General features: G+C 38.3%; 1 protein-coding gene across 20 annotated transcripts in view; it reads right to left on the bottom strand.

The window, feature by feature from the left end:
• Positions 1-18,239, bottom strand: part of THRB (thyroid hormone receptor beta) — a 372,691-nt gene that overhangs the window by 202,288 nt on the left and 152,164 nt on the right. For all 20 annotated transcript variants that reach the window (XM_041734410.1, XM_041734408.1, XM_041734416.1 and 17 more), the window contains one exon: positions 12,957-13,028. The gene's annotated coding sequence lies outside the window, so the exon portion shown is untranslated. The remainder of the gene's footprint in view (positions 1-12,956; positions 13,029-18,239) is intronic.

Genomic DNA, 18,239 nt, shown 5'->3' with positions numbered 1-18,239 from the left:
TCCTTTTTATGTATGATTTTTATGTATGATTTTTCTCTCTTGACTCTAGGCAGATGATGTTTCACCATATTAATTGAATGCCATGCACATACCATATGCCAAATACTGTGCCAGGTGCTGGCAGGTGATAGGAGGGTGGCAGGGTTGAGAAGACAAATAATTTCAGTCTCTACTCCAGCAAGGCTCAATTGAGTGGGGGAAGACAGGCACATGACTAAGTATTTACAACATAATATGCCTATAATAGCTGAAGCTAACAATTATATAGCTCTTTTATCTTGTCAAACACTCACTGTTACAGCATTTTACATATATTAATTCATTTAATCTTCATAGCAATCCTATGAGGTATTATCTCCATTTTGTGGCTGAGAAAACAGGCAAAGGCAAGTTAAATGATTTCCTTAGAGTCAGAAATAAGTAGCAAACTAGGATTTGAACCTGGAATATCTATTCTGGAGCCACTTTGCCCCTTGAAGTATGGTCTGTTGACCAGCACCATGGGCATCATGCAGGAGCACTGTTAGGAATTTGGAGTTTTAGACCCTCCCCTAAACCTCTTGATTTAGGATCAGCATTTTAACAAGATTTCTAGGTGAGTGTATGATTATTAAAACTTGAGATGCACGACTCTAAACTGTCATAATATGCAACTTCTGATAAGAATACAACCTCTATGCTGATCTTTCACCTTGGCCTAAAAGACTCATTCTGAAGGATTTCTACAATCCCCCAGCTGGACTGACGCCATTCTAAGACACCTAAGACACCATTCCTGTGGGCACCAGACCTGCCTCAGTTTCACTCCATGTTGATCTGAGTCAAAAGTAGGTTCTTTCTACAACAGACTTACTCGCCCTAAACATTTCAGTTTCTTCACTGAGCATCTAAAGAGTCATAGAGAGAAGTCACTTCACTAAACTTATTATGCCTTCTGTCATCTCTCTCTCTCCAGCAGCCCCATTCTTCCCCTTTCTGGAATAATAAACATAGTTCCCTTCCTGAAAGGAATTCTGTGACTAGTTGTTACTGGGTATCATTTGCCCATCTTCTTATAGTTACTTCTGTTATAACCACTATTCTATTGTGAAATACACATACAGAAAACTGCATACATGTTAAATTTTACTTTCAACTTCTCCATTTTTATTTTATTTTATTTTATTTTTGAGAGAGTGCAAGCATGTGTACAAGCAGTTTAGGGGATGTTGGGGAGGGGCAGAGGAAGAGGGAGAGACAGAATCTTAAGCAGGCTCCACATCCAGTGTGGAGCCCAATGCAGGACTCAGTCTCATGACCCTGAGATTATGACCTGAACCAAAATCAAGAGTTGGAAGCTTGACTGACTGAGCTCCTAGGCCCCCAACTTCTACTCTCTTTAAATTTTCATGGGAAAAACCCCTGCTCTCCATTAACAGTATATTAAATAAAAGTATAAACCATATAATTTAGTAAAATGGCCATAATTAGTAGCCCACAGAGCCAAGATACAAATGAACTAAGGCCAAGCTTGGACTAGAAAACTAAAGGTCTACATATCCTGTTGGTTGCTAACTGAGATACACTGGATTGTCTGTCTCTTAATCCTTATTACCAGAAAATCAGGTATATAAATGCTCTTAGAATAAGCACAGGCCAGTGCTGTGCCTGTCTTGCTGAAAAAAATATATTATATTATTTTTGATTTAATAGGAAACATAAAATCTGCATAAGAATATTTTGGATTAAGTGGGAACATCTAGAGAAGTTGAATAAAACAGTTGATTGCAGTAGGTTCCTATCTAGTCCCAGTCTGTCTTTTCAGACTGTGGATTAAGCTCCCGATTCCTATGTCTGGCTGTCTGTCTTTGATCCTCTTTAAGGCAGTAAGAAGAACAGTAAAAGAGAAAGAAGCCAAATATATAGTTTAGCAGATGAATTCTGTTATTTATTAATTACTCCCATAAAAGTTTTGCTGGGAGAAAAAGATATACTGAATACTAAATCATAGTCTCCAGATGATGTGAGAGGAGCAGCTCACGCTGATACACTGAAAACTAATGGTTGTCACGACACCTATGGTATCAGATACTTCCTCTTCAAGGAAGAAAACCACACTGAAAGAAATGACTGAGCCATCCTCGATTCATAGCAAATGGTTTTAAAAGAGCAGAGAGCATGCTTACTGCTGCCTTATGATGATCAGTCTAAATATAACTATCTGTGCTAGATCTTCCTCATTGATTCATTTCAACTTCAAGCTATGTTAGTGTACCAAATGTTTAAAGTAGAAATAAAACCCTGTTAAGATGTGTATTAAACCATAAGACAGCGATTGTCTAGTAATGAAATCACCTGCTGCCTACAACAACAGCAACAATGAAAACACAGAACAAAAACACACAACAACTGCTGAATGATGGAAATAGGTTTTAGGACTACTGCTCTCCCCCTTCCTTTCTTCTCTTCTACAAAAGTCAAATCCTGCATATTTGTTTAGGCATGATTCAAAATCTAACCCCTGCAGTAAAGGCTTCCTAGGTCACTGCAACCACCATTACCTCTTTCTCGTCTTAATATCTTGACTACAGAATCTGCCCCATTCATTTTTACCAAAAACATAAAAAATAATGAATAACTAAGATTATTGTTTACCTCTGCTTGCATATGTATCTTGACTCGTCAGTTAATTTTATGTTTCTTTGGGGAAGTATAATTGGCTATACTTTTTGTGCCTCCCAATGGTATAGCATGGTGTTTTGCATAGAGAAAAGCCTAATAAATATTTGACAACACTTTGCCCAAAGGGTTCTAGTAATTAGCTGTTCTATCTATTATTAATAGAAAGCACAATCCAAAACCAGAAATTATTGTGTGTTGGTATGAGCCCACATTTCAAGAAAAACCTGCCTAATCAACGTGGTCTTCTTAAATGGTTGCCATTGAGGATATTCACAAAATAAGTCAACACAACACAGAAGATAACAGTTGCAAAAACTTGAGTTTAAAATAAACTAAGTAGTTTGTCCGTTTTGTGAAGATGAACATTTTTTGATAAACTATTTTCTTCATCCAAGTGAAGGCTAAAGAAAGCCCTCCCCTATTCTCCTACTTCTAATGAATATATTTAGGAATTAAGAAATTTGAGTTTTACTTCTAGTTCAATCAAATATTTGCTACAAAACTGTTGGCAAATCCTAATGGCAAGGGTTTAAAACATTTGCCAGTAGATAATTGAACATTCTAGGTTCCATTGAATTTGTCTAGGTTCTAATCAGACCCTCTAATATGAAATTAGTATAGGATTTTTTTAAAGTAGACTACAAACTAATACAAAGGGATGAAGCAGTTTAAAAAATGGGATGAAATTGACAGTTTTGGGGGCAAATATCTAGTTAGAGCCTCATCCCCCACTATACACTTAGGTGAATCCCAGATTTTTTAAAAAGTAATTCTTTTAAGGAAATTTTAAAAATTCAATAAAATACAGCTAAATATGTAAATGATCTTTACATGGGGAAATATTTAAGCATGAAAATAATACAAGAGATTGCAAAGGAAAGGCCAATAAATTTTTGTATGAATTAAATTTTGAAACTCTATGACAATAATTACTAATATAAAAGGAATTAATACTCATTTAGCAGATGTTTATTAAGCATCTATTACATGTCAGGCATTTTTCTAGGTACCTGGGAGATTATGCATATATATAAACAAAACAAAGTCTGGATGTCTTTGCTATTAAGGTGGCTATATTGTAGTGGATAAAGGCTGATAATTAACAAAATAAATAAATTATATTGTATGTGAAAAGGTGAAAAGTGCTGTGAGAAAGTAAAAAGTAAAGCCAAGAGTGAGGGGATCAGAAGTGCCAAGGGCTGTGCTTGTTGGGTGCTTGATGTTTTAAATATGGTGGTCAGAGTAGACCTCAAGAGTGATAACCCTTCAAATAAACATTTCAATAAACAATTCTGGCTATGCTGAGGAATACGTGAGAGTGTTCTAGGCAGAGGGAAGAGTCATCTACTGCTTCAGGGCAGAGACAAATGAGAAATTGGAAAAACATATTTGTAATGCATGAGATTGGAAAAGAGATAAAATCCTTGAGAGAAGAGGAGTTCTTAAAAATCAGTTTAAAAAAATCAATGTCTTGTGGAGAATAGACAAATGAACAGATAATCTTTGGATAAAAGTCAACAAAAGTGAAATACTTCCAACCTTATAAGTAATCATTAACCTTAAAGCAACCTCTCTATAGGGATACCCAGTTTCTGAAGACTAAATCATGTTGTTGAAGATGTGATGAGATTCTCTTCCACAATGCTAATGGAAGCATGAAATGATACAAACTTTTGTAAAATAATCTGGTTATATTTATCAACAACTTTTATTCTAGAAATATCTCTTATGGAAATCATCTTCATATATTAAGACAAAATTTTTGTATATTTACTGCAGCGTTGTTTATAACGATACATAAATGATTAATACCTAGATACCAAACTGAAATTTCCAGCCTAGGATGAATCTGTGAGCTTTTTTAAAAAATATTTTATTTATTTATTTATTCATGAGAGACACAGAGAGAGAGAGGCAGAGACACAGGCAGAGGGAGAAGCAGGCCCCATGTGGGGAGCCCGATGCAGGACCTGATCCCGGGACCCCAGGATCACGCCCCAGGCTGAAGGCGGCGCTAAACCAGTGAGCCGGCCAGGGATCCCGAATCTGTGAGCTTTTGATGCCTCCATATGAATGTTTCAGAAACACGTCCAACTTCACCTGTCCCAATCAAAGTTACCTTCTCCAGCTGCTACTCCAGGCCCCAAATCTCCTCCTCCTCTTGTCTTTCTTAGTGAATGGGTTGCAATGTACTTCCTGTAGAAGACACAGGAGCCAGCCTTGATGGTTTCTCCTTTGCTTTCTGAATTCTATTATTCCTATGTTTTTTCAATTCTGCTTTTGTAATAGTTCTTGAACCCATTCCATCTTCTTCATTCCCAGAAGAACTGCCTGAGTTCAGCTCCCATCATTTTACAGATGGGCTAATGAATAGCTGGTTATGTGTCCCATAGTGGCCAAGCTCACTTCATCACATCTGCCACACCCTTGCCATAGGACTCTTTCTGAAATATTAAACTAGATCAAATCACTACCTTGTTTGATTTTTTTAAACGGCTCCCTACTGCTGTCAGATTAACATCCAAATACCTTAGACAGACTTCTATGATCCAACACTGATCATCAGCTCTCTTGCCCTATCAGCCTGAATTCTTCACTCTATCCAAAACAATCAACTTATAAATTACATATCATGCCCCTTTGTCTTTTCATATGCTTTCTTCTGCCTACCCTCTACTCTTACTGTTCCCCAGACAACTCTTTTCATTTTTCCAGACTCAACTGACATGACATGAAATCTCTGCTTTTTGTTTGATCAGTCTAAGTTAATATATCTCAAAGTTAAGTGTGCATCAGAATCCTCTGGAGGGCTTGTTAAAGTTTCCTGGGTTCCACCTCCAGAGTTTCTGATTTAGTATGTCTGGGGTGGGGCCTGAGAATCTTCATTTTAACAGGTTCCCAGGTGATGTAGATGCTGTGGTGCAAAAGCCACACTTTGAGAACCACTTGTCTAGAGAATTCTTCATCAAGGCAACTATGGTTGACTGCTCATTTTTTCATTATTTAATCAATGTTAAAGAGTGTTTGCTATGTGAGTATATATCTACTCTGCATTTGGACTAGGCAAGATATTCTGCATAGAGGTAAAATGATGGTCTCTCTCTGGCAGGAATAAGGCAGGACTGACCCACACAATTGGGAAGGTTGGACATTGTGTAAATGGTACTCACTGGAATATTACAGTTCAACCAGAGGTAACAGTCCTGGGAGTCACAGAAACAAACCAGGGGTTTACACAACAGTGTAACACATACCATGGTACAATTATGCACAGTGTTCTTAGAGACATGAGCAGAGCCTTCAAACGCAGATATGAATTGGGAGTAAGGAGACAGCAAGGCTTCCTAGAGAATGTGATACCACTGTTGAATCTAGACAGGTGAAGAGGAGTTATTTGGGAAAAGAGTACAGTGGGCAGGGTGAAGTAACATATGCAAAAACACAGAAGGATGATATGTGATTATAAGTAGATTGTAAGTAGATTGTTAGGATGGAGTAAAGAATAGGAGGGTTCCAATCACTTTGTCTATGTGAAGAGTATTTGCTTAATTTAATTTTTTTTTAAATTATGAAATACTGCATATATCAACAAGTATATAAAACAGTATCACAAACCCATGTACTTACCACTCATATTTCGTCTATTTGCTTTATCTCTCTCTTTATAAGAAATGAAACATAGCAAAACACTAATGACCTATCCCTCTATCTTCTCTTGCCAAGGTAGCTACGATTTTACAGTTGGTGTTACTTGTTCTCATGTATGTGAACAGGCATTTACTTTTGATTTTTATTTAAAAATTTTTAAAAAATTTATGTATTTATTTAAGTAATCTCTACACCCAACATGAGGTTCAAACTCATGACCCTGAGATCCAGAGTGGCATGTTCCACTGACTGAACCAGCAGTGCCCTGGCATTTACTTTTGAATGAGAGACATTTTCCAGGATGTTACAGAAGAAATGACTACTTTTGCCTCAGCAGGCTTCTTGAGAAGACACCTAGAGTAGCAGGCAGCCTGTGCTCAACCAAATCTGCCCCTCTCCAACATTCGGTGGCTAAAACAAGGTGCACATTAGCTTTACAAAATGTGATTGAAGGGACTTATTATCAGAAAATCAAGTTATGCTTATTCAATGGTAGATGATTCTAAAAGCTAAAATGAAAAGTTATTTTTGCTTTGCAGCCAAAGGTGTCAAACACAAAGGACCAAAAGAGTCATACTGAGAAAGTTGATCATCTTTGCTCAGCCCTCTGGATCACATACACAAGGGATGTGTCTGTCCATTTATGGGTGTATTATGTGTATATGGGTGTATTATGTACCATGCATGCAATGCAGTTCCCAAACAGCTATGCCAGATGGCTCTGCTTCCAACTTGCCAGCACCACCTGCTTTGATTTTGTTATCTACAAAATGGCAAGACATTACCTGGTGTACTCTGGTTTAACAAAAGGGATGTGATGATGACCTGGAGGTTAAATTCTTTTTCATTTGGGGGCTCATAATGAAAAGTCTATGAAAATATAGTTACTAAAGTTTGATTCTACTCCTCCTAAAATTAAGGAAAGAAGGAAGTGGGGGTGGCAGGTGGGGGAGGGAGGAGAGAAGGAAGAAAGAAGAAATGAAAGAAAAACTGGTTTCCTTCTCCATCCTGACTTTCCTTCATTCTCTAGCTTGGCTTTTTATGATGACTTCTCAGTTATCTTTACAGCTCCTTCTCCTCTCATTCCTTTTAAAATCTATTATTTTTAGCCCCTTTTTGTTTTTCCTTTTTCTTTTTTTAGGGATGCCAAAATCTGAAGATCATTGCTATTGGTGTTACGGAGGCCTAGCATAGTTTTATGTTTGTGTTGTAGGTATGCATACATGTATTTATGTATGCATGCATGTGTTATTTATCCATTGCCAAGAAAATGCATCATAAATTCCCAGCCAATTTTCTGTATAGACAAGTACCATGTAACTTTTTTGTTTATCCGGATCCTGTGTCTTAGAAGTTTATCTAAATGTCTTTCCTGGGTTGCCATTCCTATATATGTATCCTCATACGTATATCCTCATACACATACATATACATTTATCCTCATACACATACACGTATATAATGTATTTATATACATAAACACAGCCCACACACATGTGTGTATGTGTGTGCATTTACGGAAACACAATTTTGAACTACACAGTTAGTTGATAAATATATTCTCTTTGGCCAGTTCATTCTTCACAAATTCTATCACATTCATCTCTCTTGTCCCTAATGCAACTTCACTAATAAGAAGCTTATCACCACAAACTGAAGTCCCCAAAGCTACTTTTCTTTTTAGAGGGGAGGAGGGGAAGAGCAGAGGGAGAACAGAAAGAAGAATCTGAAGCAAGCTGCATGCTGGGCTGCCGTGGGGCTTGATTTCATGACCCTGAGATCCTGATGGACCTGAGTCCAAATCAAGAGTCAGGTGCTTAACCAACTGAGTCCCCAAGGCATCCCTCATAGCTACTTTTTACTGCTCCCCCTTTTATGCATCATGCAGTTGGCTACAAGATCATTTCCTCTAAAGAACCACCCTGATCATTCCTTTCCTCTCCAAAATTGAAAAACTTCTCATACTTGCCTAACTGTGACTAGGTCTACTAGTCCTAGTCCATGATATTCTTTTTTTTTTTTTTCCAAATTTAATTTTACTTCTGGATAGAAAAGTACCCAGCTACATTTTCCGGCTTCTTTTACAACTAGGAATTGGTAGAATGTAGGTAAAAGTTGTGGGGTGGGAATTCTGGTAAGGCCTCCTAAAGAGGAAAAAACATAGCGCCAGTGATGGATGCCTTTCACTGCCCTCTTCCCATCTTTCCTGCTTCCTGAGAGCTATCTTGAACCATGAGGTAACCTTAAGGATATAGTCATGTGGTAAGAATAGAAGTATAGAAATATGGAAGGTGCCTGAGTCCTTGATTGTTGTAGAACGACCTTCTGCTGCTGTGGAGAGAAAAACAAACTTTTGAGCGTTTGTCACTGTATTTGTGGTTTTCTGTTATGGGTAGGCCCCAAATAATAGCTTATTCTCTTCACAAATGCAGCTACTTCTCCAATCCAGTCAGTGTAATATTATGAGTAGTTCTGAGTCATTGCTTCTTTTCTTAGGGGATTACAGAAAGAAAGACCTGAGTTCAAGCCGCACCCTGCCACTGTGACAATTATGTCTTTATTGCTTCTGTTCATTTTACTCTCATTTTTCTTGTCTAGTAACCAATAATAATAAGAATAATAATATACATATTAAAGTGCCTGTTACTTTTCCTTCATCCTGTTTTTCAGTTATTATCCCAATGGCATCATAAGAAAAATACTTGAGGAAGGAAAATGGGATATAACTCAAATCTGGATATTTTCCCAGTTGTTAACAGCCCCTTATAATCAGCTGAATGGTTGATACTGATTTTTAGAAGCCACTGGGAAAAAATATCAATAGATTGGACTTAAATTATTGACATTTTATCCTCATTCTCATGAATAACTAGGATCTGACTACACACAGGTTGCATTGTCCTAAGACCACGTGACCTATAGATAAATGCATACATACATACATGCATAAATTTTAAGAACGTTGGCTCCAGAAGAATCACAGTCCCCAAATCACTGGGATGGGAAATACATACAATTTCCATCTTGTAGTTTCTATTTAGACAAGTTGACTCTTAATGATGTGAAGAAACAGTTCCTTTTAAATGGGCATAAAATTGCAAAAAAATCACATTCGGCCCAAACTCTTAGATCGTGTAATTTCATTTCTGCTCTTATGCACATTAAACTAAATTGGTTAAATAAAAATCTTGCTCAATTAAATTTGATTTGATTAGGAAATTTGTATGTGCAAAGCATGGAATGTGTGGGTTAAAATAGGTTCTGGTTATTTAAAATGTTATTTTCTATGGATGGTTCCTTTTTGCCATGGCTTCATTAGTGAACTAAATTTTTGTTAATGTGGATCAACCTTGTGAGATAAATAGGCCTTGGCCCTTTTTTGGGAAATCACTCAAGTAGTAGAATTTGTCTGCATAGCCTCAAAGGCTGAAACATTTGAGTATCTTCAAATCCCTCTTGCTCTGGCTCCACATGACCCCCTCTCTACATTTCCTAACACTGCCATCATTTTCTTTCAAAAACATTTTCTGGGGCACCTGGGTGGCTCAGTCAGTTAAGTGTTCAACTTTTGATTTTGGCTTAGGTCATCATCTCAGGGTCCAGAAGCCCCTTTCCCTCTGTCTGCCTTGTCCCTCCCTCCTGTAAGTTAGTCAGAGAAAGAGAAATACCATATGATTTCACTCATATGTTGGAATTTTTTTTAAAAAATTTATTTATTAGAGAGAGAGAGAGCACAACTGGGGGAGGGAAGGGACAGAGGGAGAAGGAGAAGCAGAATGCTTGCTGAGTAGAGAGCCCAACCCAGGGCTCGATCCCAGGCCCCTGGGATTATGACCTGAGCTGAAGGCAGCTGCCAAGCTGACTGAGCCATCCAGGTGCCCCCATATGTGGAATTTAAGAAACAAAACAGATGAACATAGGGGGAGGGAAGAAAAAGTAAAATAAGATGGAAATGGAGAAGGAGGCAAACCATGAGAGACTCTTGACTCTAGGAAACAAACAGGGTTGCTGGAAGGGAGTGGTGTGGGGGAAGGAGGATAGGGTAACTGGATGATAGACATTAAGGAGGGCATGTGATGTAATAAGCCCTAGGTGTTGTATGTAACTGATAGAATCACTGAATTCTACCTCTGAAACTAATAATATATGTTAATTAAATTGAATTTAAATAAAAAATCTTTAAAACCATTAAAAATAAAGACTAAAAAACTAAAACAAAATGAAATATTTTTCTTCTGTCTGCCAGCTTAGTCTTCTCATGAGGCTCTAAATGCAGAGGCTCTTAACTGGGTCCCATCTGGCATTGGCCTATGCCCTTAGCTGCATTTCACCCCAAACAATTACCTTTCATGTTACTGCAGGACTTCTAAAACACAAAAATAGAAAAGCTTAAATAGAGTTGGGTCAAAGTATTTCAGAAAAAAGAAAGTATTTTTTAAGGGTCAATGTGTCTATTGCACAGGTATTCTGTGCAATCCTGTGAGAATACTCAACACATGCCTAAAGCAGAAAGACAGTACATGAATTAGCCCTGTTCTACAAGTGTCACTTGAGGCCTGAATTCCAACCTTAGTCACCAGAAGTTCTACTCTGCTAAGATATGGGAAGAAGAATCTTGCATTTTATAGGTGATAGAAAAGCAGTGAGATGAGGGGGAGCAAAGAATTAAAACATTATAAAGACCTTCTAGGGCATTATTAATAGTACATGTATAGTACATGCAAAAGGAATGCATGAATCAAGTACTATACTCAATATTTCCACTCTCAGATTGCCCACATATTACCTTTTAGCCACATCACAGGTTAGAAGATCCCAAAAGGTATTTAATGGTTCCATCCTCTGGTATTCTCTGAGAAAATTTGTTTCCCCTGGTTTTGGTGATTATTGAACAAAGAATGTGCTGGAAGAGGAGCATGGCCTCTTGTCTTCTGAAACTGCATAATGAATGACCTTAGAGCCCACTCAATAAATAGTCTACCTAGCTTTAAGGAAGTTCACTAGTATTTTCAATATTTAAGGAAGCTCATCAGTATTTGTTTATTAAATGCCTAATTCATTTATCTTTTTGCCTTATTTTCCTTCTTTGTTTTTATTTTTTGATGGAGGTATAATTTATGGACAGTAAAAAGCACAAAGGAGTTTTGACAAATGCTGTGTAGCCTGCATTTCTAGAAAGATATACATTTCTATTATTCCAGAAAATTCTCTTCTGTCCCTTCCAAATCAATCTCTTCTTCTCTTCAAGATACTTACTATATTGTTTCTATCATCACAGATGAGTTTTGCCTTCTCTAGAGACATATGAGAATGGATGACTACAGTGGGTACTCTTTTGTGTCTTAGTGTCTAATGTTTCATGTCTAAAGTATGTATAAAAATCACCTCTTTATCTGTAAGTGGAAGGGATCGCCTTGTAAGAATGGTGTGCCAGGATCCTGAAGAGTTGGGAGGTCTCTTGCAAGGGGGTGGGGTGCCTGAGGAGTCATCCTGACTGGGGTGGGTGAGGAAGAGGCTGAAGGGTAGGGTTTGCCATAACCCTCCTCACCTTCAAACGGAACAGATGTACTTTTTCCACATCTTACAAATTGGGGTTCTTTGGGAGATTTCATTTGGGCAAAGGGTTTATAAAAAAAAAATGTTAGAGAACTGCAGGCCCAGGTGATCCTTACTGATACTTTTCCCTCAAACATTCTATAAATTGCAAATGGTGCTTTCTGATATGAGAGCTTTTGACTGGTTCCCTTGAGGGAGGGCTGGGAGACAGAGGCAGCCAGACTGGGGGCCCCCAGGGAGGGCCTGGGCACCGAGCACTGTAATATTAGTAGTGGTTACCATCAGATAGCGCCACCCCAACTGAGGCGCCTAGACAATAAGCCAGAGGCCCCGGGCAAGGGGAGGTACAAAGACAGCATTCAAAAGACCTGACTCTCACAGCCATGAGCATTTCTATAGACTCCATCAGCCCCTGGCCCAGCCTGAATGTCACCTGACAGCCAGAAAGCCACTTTTCACGGTTAGCTATTAAACTGCTAAAAATAATAAATACAGCAAGGAAAAGTGCTGACATAATCTTAACTGCAGAGACAAACTGAAACTGTTGTTATAATAATGTAAACAAACTGAGTTCCAAATTATAACCTAACCTTCCAAACAGGCTGCTTGACATTACCAAACATCTGGGGACCAGTGGGAGCATTGAGGGCTTGCCCAGGAAGCAAGGGAATGTGCACTGTGCAGGTGCTGAGCCCTATCCCCTCTCAGTGCTCTGACCGACCCACTGATCAGCTATTCCTGACCCTTTTTCTTAGCACTCAACCGAAAGGGAGCTGGAGAGGACTGCTGGATCTTCCTTGAGTACAACTTCCCGATGTAACAAACAAATGAAATACAGCTCCCCTCTCTCATTGTCTGATTGTTATTCTCACCCTAAATTAATTCTCACAGATTTCCTTTTCTCCATTATGCTTTTCCAGCCCATTTAATGTTTTATATTCTTCCAGAATACTTACAGAGGTCAAAAGTATGTTAAATAACAACCGCAGCAAAGGCATGAATTAGAAGGTAATTCCCCTAGTGCTAAAGAGTGACAATTAATCATAAAGATCACGAGTCTGCAAACAGCCAAGTCAAGCCTGACATCTGACCTTCTGATCCATTAAATCACGTGCAGAAGTTGGCACCCACACAGGCTGGCCAATGGGAAGGAAACCGCAGATCTGGAAAAAAAGGAAACACAAGAAGGTAAATAGAAGTGTTTTGTTTTTGTTTTTCTTTCTTTCCTTCTTCTTTTTAAGTCCCCCAACATTTGTTTAATCTGCAACAGCTCTTCTTTCTATGTTTAAATAGGGTCTGGTTTCAGAGCTGTCTCTGATTTTGAATAAATGCAAATAGACTAAGATAAAAATCTCATTCCAAAGGGGAGATGGTTTCAGAGAAAGGAACTTGAACACAGAAGTTTAATAACACATTGTAGGCATGGGACAATGTTTGGGGATCCTAAAGACCTGCCTTGCTGTAGACAAGACTCAGGAATTTTAGACTGCCAGCCTGGGAAAATGGTTAAAGGGCAAATGTAAATCTTAAACAGTTTAGAGATTTCGTGCTAAAGAAGGCCTGACTGGCCTCAGAGGACAATTTCCAGGATAAGTCTCAACCAACAGAAGCATCAGCCGTGCCCTGTGGTGAAATGACAGGTATTCGTCAGGGGGACATATCCAGGCTTTGAACTATGGAGCTGTCTATAGATTGTGTCCAGCTATGATTATGCTGTGGACACTTCCCACAAGTATAAACAGATGAAAAAAATTGGCCAAACAGACTGTGGCATCTACTTGTGCAGCTGATGGTGGCTCCAACTGTCTGTCTGTATAGCAAGCAAGAAGCTGCTTTTCAGTTAACTGTGCTCCCACAATTTTTGTTGTTGTGAGGGAACTTAGAACTCAGAAAAACAGAGATTAGTAGAGCAAATGTCTGCATTCCCACTTCTTGAAATGGACTGTTGATAAAATGTGTCATATCTGCTTTTTTTAAAAATTAAAAAATAGCATGGGTATAATCTTGGCGACCACACTCTAAGGCCAGACCATGAATTTGTTTGTATTTTTCTAGTCCACTTTTTTTTAAACATATACAATATATGTATCCAGGACAACGAACAGTGTGCATTTCCAAATTACCTCTATGATATGAATCTCTGTTTGTGTATATATCATTCTGCATTTTTGACTCAACATTGTATATGGTATAGCTAACCATGTTGGTCTGTACCATTCCCTGTAGCTGTGACATTGGATGAATATATGCTCAGTCATTGTCTTTTCACTCAACATCCTACATTTATAGCACCATAAAAGCACTTGTTGTATCATTAAAGTGATTGCTAGGTCTGTGTGGGTGTACATATGCATGTGCGGATGTGTGAATTTCCTCTGTGATGGACGGTGGCTCTTCAAAATGCTGTGTCTCTTGTTTTAACAGTGGCTCTTCTACACCATGACTCCATGCAGAAGGAGTCTAAGTGTTAGTCTAACACTAAGAGTGTTAAAGGGCAAAATATACTTGTTAAAAATTGATTGGCTTATTATTAATTTTCCTTCCTTTTAAAACAACATGGTGGAAGACTTTGAGGTTGTGTTTATCTACTTTCACCAGTCTCTGTCCACTGCTCTTGTAATAGACTTGAAATCCCAAGCCATCAATATCACCTCACTGTTTGCTAGAAAATCATAAAATCTGAGAATATGAGGTTGAAGACCAAGACATTTTTAAGAAGGATCTTCTAAAAGCATTCTCAAAGAATAAACTGACAAGCCCAAGAAGAAGTTAGTGTTTGTAACTGTCATTGTGGCTTTATGGTGAATACAAGTAAATATACACCACTATCCTTGATGTTGATATTTAAAAACAAACAGTGCCTTTTGTATGAAAATAATAGTGAATCTCATTTATTTTTTGAGGATATAATTCTGATTTAGATTTTGAAAAAACATATGTGAACCTGACTCAATGAAAACAACCTAAAAATTCTCATGTAATGATTCATAAGAAGAAGCATTTTATACATAACTTTATTAAGGACATTTTGTATGTAGGCTGAGTTGTGCTAATCTCTTCCCCAATTTCACTTAGTTAAATCCTCACAATGATTATATGATCATTTTTCAGATGAGGAAAAGAGAGGCACAGGAAGGTTTAACATTTTTGCCCAAAGTCAAACAGTGAAAAAGCTAGCTAGGAATCTCATCCTGGTAGTACGATGTCATGGGCTTCACTTTGAATTACTAAGAACAGGCCCAGGTTTTAAGATAAAACTGTAGAGAAGGAAATTGAAAAACAGTGTGACTGAGGGTGTTTCCAAATTTTGCTATAATCCCAACAGATAGTACCTCTTTTTTTTTTTTTTTTTTTTTTTAAGATTTTATCTATTTATTCATGAGAGACACAGAGAGAAAGAGAGGCAGAGGGAGAAGCAGTTTCCATGCAGGGAGTCCAATGCAGGACTTGATCCCCGGACTTCAGGATCATGCCCTGGGCCGAAGGCAGGCACTAAACCACTGAGCCACCCAGGGGTCTCCAATAGTATCTCTTTCATGGCATGCCTCAAACCAAGAGCAAACCATATTAGAGAACTTTAAGTAGACGAATTCAAAGTGATTTCTCAGTGATGAAGGAAATTTAAAGTAGCAAAGTCAAGCCCCAGACCTTTCCAACTTAAACATTCCCATTTTTAATTATTCTTCTCCTTAGAAAACTGGGGGCCATGAATTTGCTCATGGCTCAAAGGAGCCTACCCAGTTTGTTTATATGAGATTCAAAGCAAAAATGAGAATCACTCCCTGGGACAACTTTAGCCTAGAATGTGTACTCTTTACACATTTTTAATTGAGGCACAAATATATTAACAGTGTGGTTATTTTGTACTTTCAAAAGAATCTGTTTTGTAACTGATTCATATTTATATTTGGAATATATTTATTTCTAGGCATGAAACAGTTCATTTTATTGAGCCATCTGACCTGAGGTGAATTTGGCACAATTTCTCGTGACTGCTCCCGATTAATGCAAATTGAAGGTTAAAGGATAAATAAAGTTCCTTTAACTTGGTTTATTAATATGTTATTTATAAATGGCTCTTTACTTGGTCAATTTCTTTTTCAGTCAGTAACTATGTACAAATGAACCATACCAAACAAATAAGCGAATATACCATGTGTATCTTATTGCAAAATTTTGTTTTAAAAGGGTTAATCTGGCAAAAAAAAATAATGTCATCTGTTTATCTCTCTATTAATCTCTCTCTATGTCTCTAGTCTCAGCTCTCTTATCTAATCTTATGAAGTCTAAGATAGACTATATTGCATTATGGCCTACATTCTTTACCCCTCCCTGTACCTACCCCTTTGTCATGTAATTTTGCACTAAAGAGGCTGAATCTAGTTTACTGTCCTCTTTGATTCTGATTTTGGTCATCTGACTTGCTTTGGCCAGTGGAATATAAGCAGAGATGCTGCTTTTAGAAGTCTGAAAAAGTTCTTGTTATGCTTACGTGTTTTCTCCTGCTCTGTGATTGCCATGAGAAGATGCCTCAGCTAGCCTGTCATGGTTGAGAAACACGGAATGAAGTTGACTCATGTTAGCTGTCCCTGCCAAGGCTATACTGGATCAGCCTAGACTAGTCTGGCCCTGTAAGTACGGGAGCCCAGGCAAGATGAGCAGAGCCACCTAGTTGACCTACAGCTAACACATATATAGGAGTGGGCCCAGTTGAAAGTTGAAGAACCACCCAGCCAACCCTCAGACTCATGAACTTACAAATGCCAATTGTTTCTAACTATTGAGTTTTGAGGTAATTTTTTACTACACCAAGTAACCCCATTCAATGCTATCAAGTACTAGATAACTGACACAGGATATACATCTGGTTCACTAAAAACAAAAACAAAACAAAGAAAAGACACCCACATAGAAGATGGTTTAAAATTAGGTAATAAAATTCAGTATCAATTAAGGTTCAACCAGGAAAATCTAAACTGGTCTTAGTATTTAACCGGAAGGACTAAAATGTAGGAAATCCATTACGCAGGTGAAGGGAAAGATATAAAGGCAAACAGGAGAATAAGGTGTCCAAAAGCCGAATAATTGTGGGAAATCCTATTGATACAAAAAAGAGTATCAATACTGGAGCCCTGGGTCCAAGGTCAGCCAGCAGAAGCTCAAAGGGCCTCTCTAGTTGGAGCTGAAGCCCTAGAGGAGAGACACTGCCTTCATTTAAGATACTGTATGAGGCAGAGAGTGTGGGGAAGAAATATCCTGGCTTCTCTCTTCCTTCAATCTTCCATTCTCCCTCCAGGGCTTCCCAGGGGTTGAACCCAAATGGAGGCCAACTGACTCAGGGAACTGGTCAGCAAGTACAACATTTAGGGGCAGCCTCTCAGTAATGCAGGGGAAAGATCTGAGGGCAAAGAGGAAATACATCATGATGATGTGCAAGACACTACACTAAGTGTTACTCATTGCTGAGGGCTCCATTCGCAGAATACTGAGAATCAGAAAGACTGGGCTTGAAGGTTAGAAAGGGCCTGCATAGGTAAAAGAGAGAGAGGATGTTCAGGTAGCAGAGGATGTTCAGGTGGCAGCAACTACGGAAAGAAAGTACAAGACAGTATTGGGGGAAATAGCAGGTATTCTGGTTCAACTTAGAAGATTGTGTACTTGGGAGGAGGAGGCAGGGGGCAATGGGGCTACAAAAGTGAGAGCTTGAAAGAGTCTGGATTCCAATCCAGCAGACTGGACTCCTGTTCCAAAGGCAAGAAACAAGATGGTTTTGAGCAGAGAGTAATATGATCTAAATTATGCATTAGGAATGTCACTCTGATAGAGATTGGAGGGACGTAGATTGGAGAGAGACAGCTAGACTAGGGGTTTTTTAATAAAGTGCAGGCCTCAGAGAATTTGCAACTCTTCTGAACAAATTGGCAGGAGTTTGTGTTAGCATTCAGTTTTATGAGAGATGGTACATAGCTTTCACATGGTTTTCAATGGAGCCCATGACTCCTGATCCTATCAAAAATTGTAAGCACCAGCAGCAGGGAAGTGATCTAGAAAGATTCTTTAATACTCCTTTTAGTGAAGATTGAAAATGTAACTGTGGGAGTGGTAAAGAAAGGAGTAAACAGACAAATATTTATGAGGCACCGTCTTAACAAATAATCTAGATGAATGTAAACAGAAGTAAAATGAGAATGAGAGATGCTAAAAGGTTTAATTCTGGGCTATATCTGTCTGCAATTCCTTTCCTTCCCCCTATAAAACAGAGAAAAATCAATCCATGCTTTCAAAATACCACCTATGTTCATCACAGATATCACTATTCAAATGCAACCTTTCCTTATTGTTGAGTCCAAATACCATCTCCAAATCTTTCTCAA

This window comes from Vulpes lagopus, chromosome 19 (assembly GCF_018345385.1).
Source record: "Vulpes lagopus strain Blue_001 chromosome 19, ASM1834538v1, whole genome shotgun sequence".
Lineage (NCBI taxonomy): Eukaryota > Metazoa > Chordata > Mammalia > Carnivora > Canidae > Vulpes > Vulpes lagopus.
The sequence above is the reverse complement of the archived record's forward strand: the minus strand, read 5'-3'. Positions and strand labels throughout refer to the sequence as shown.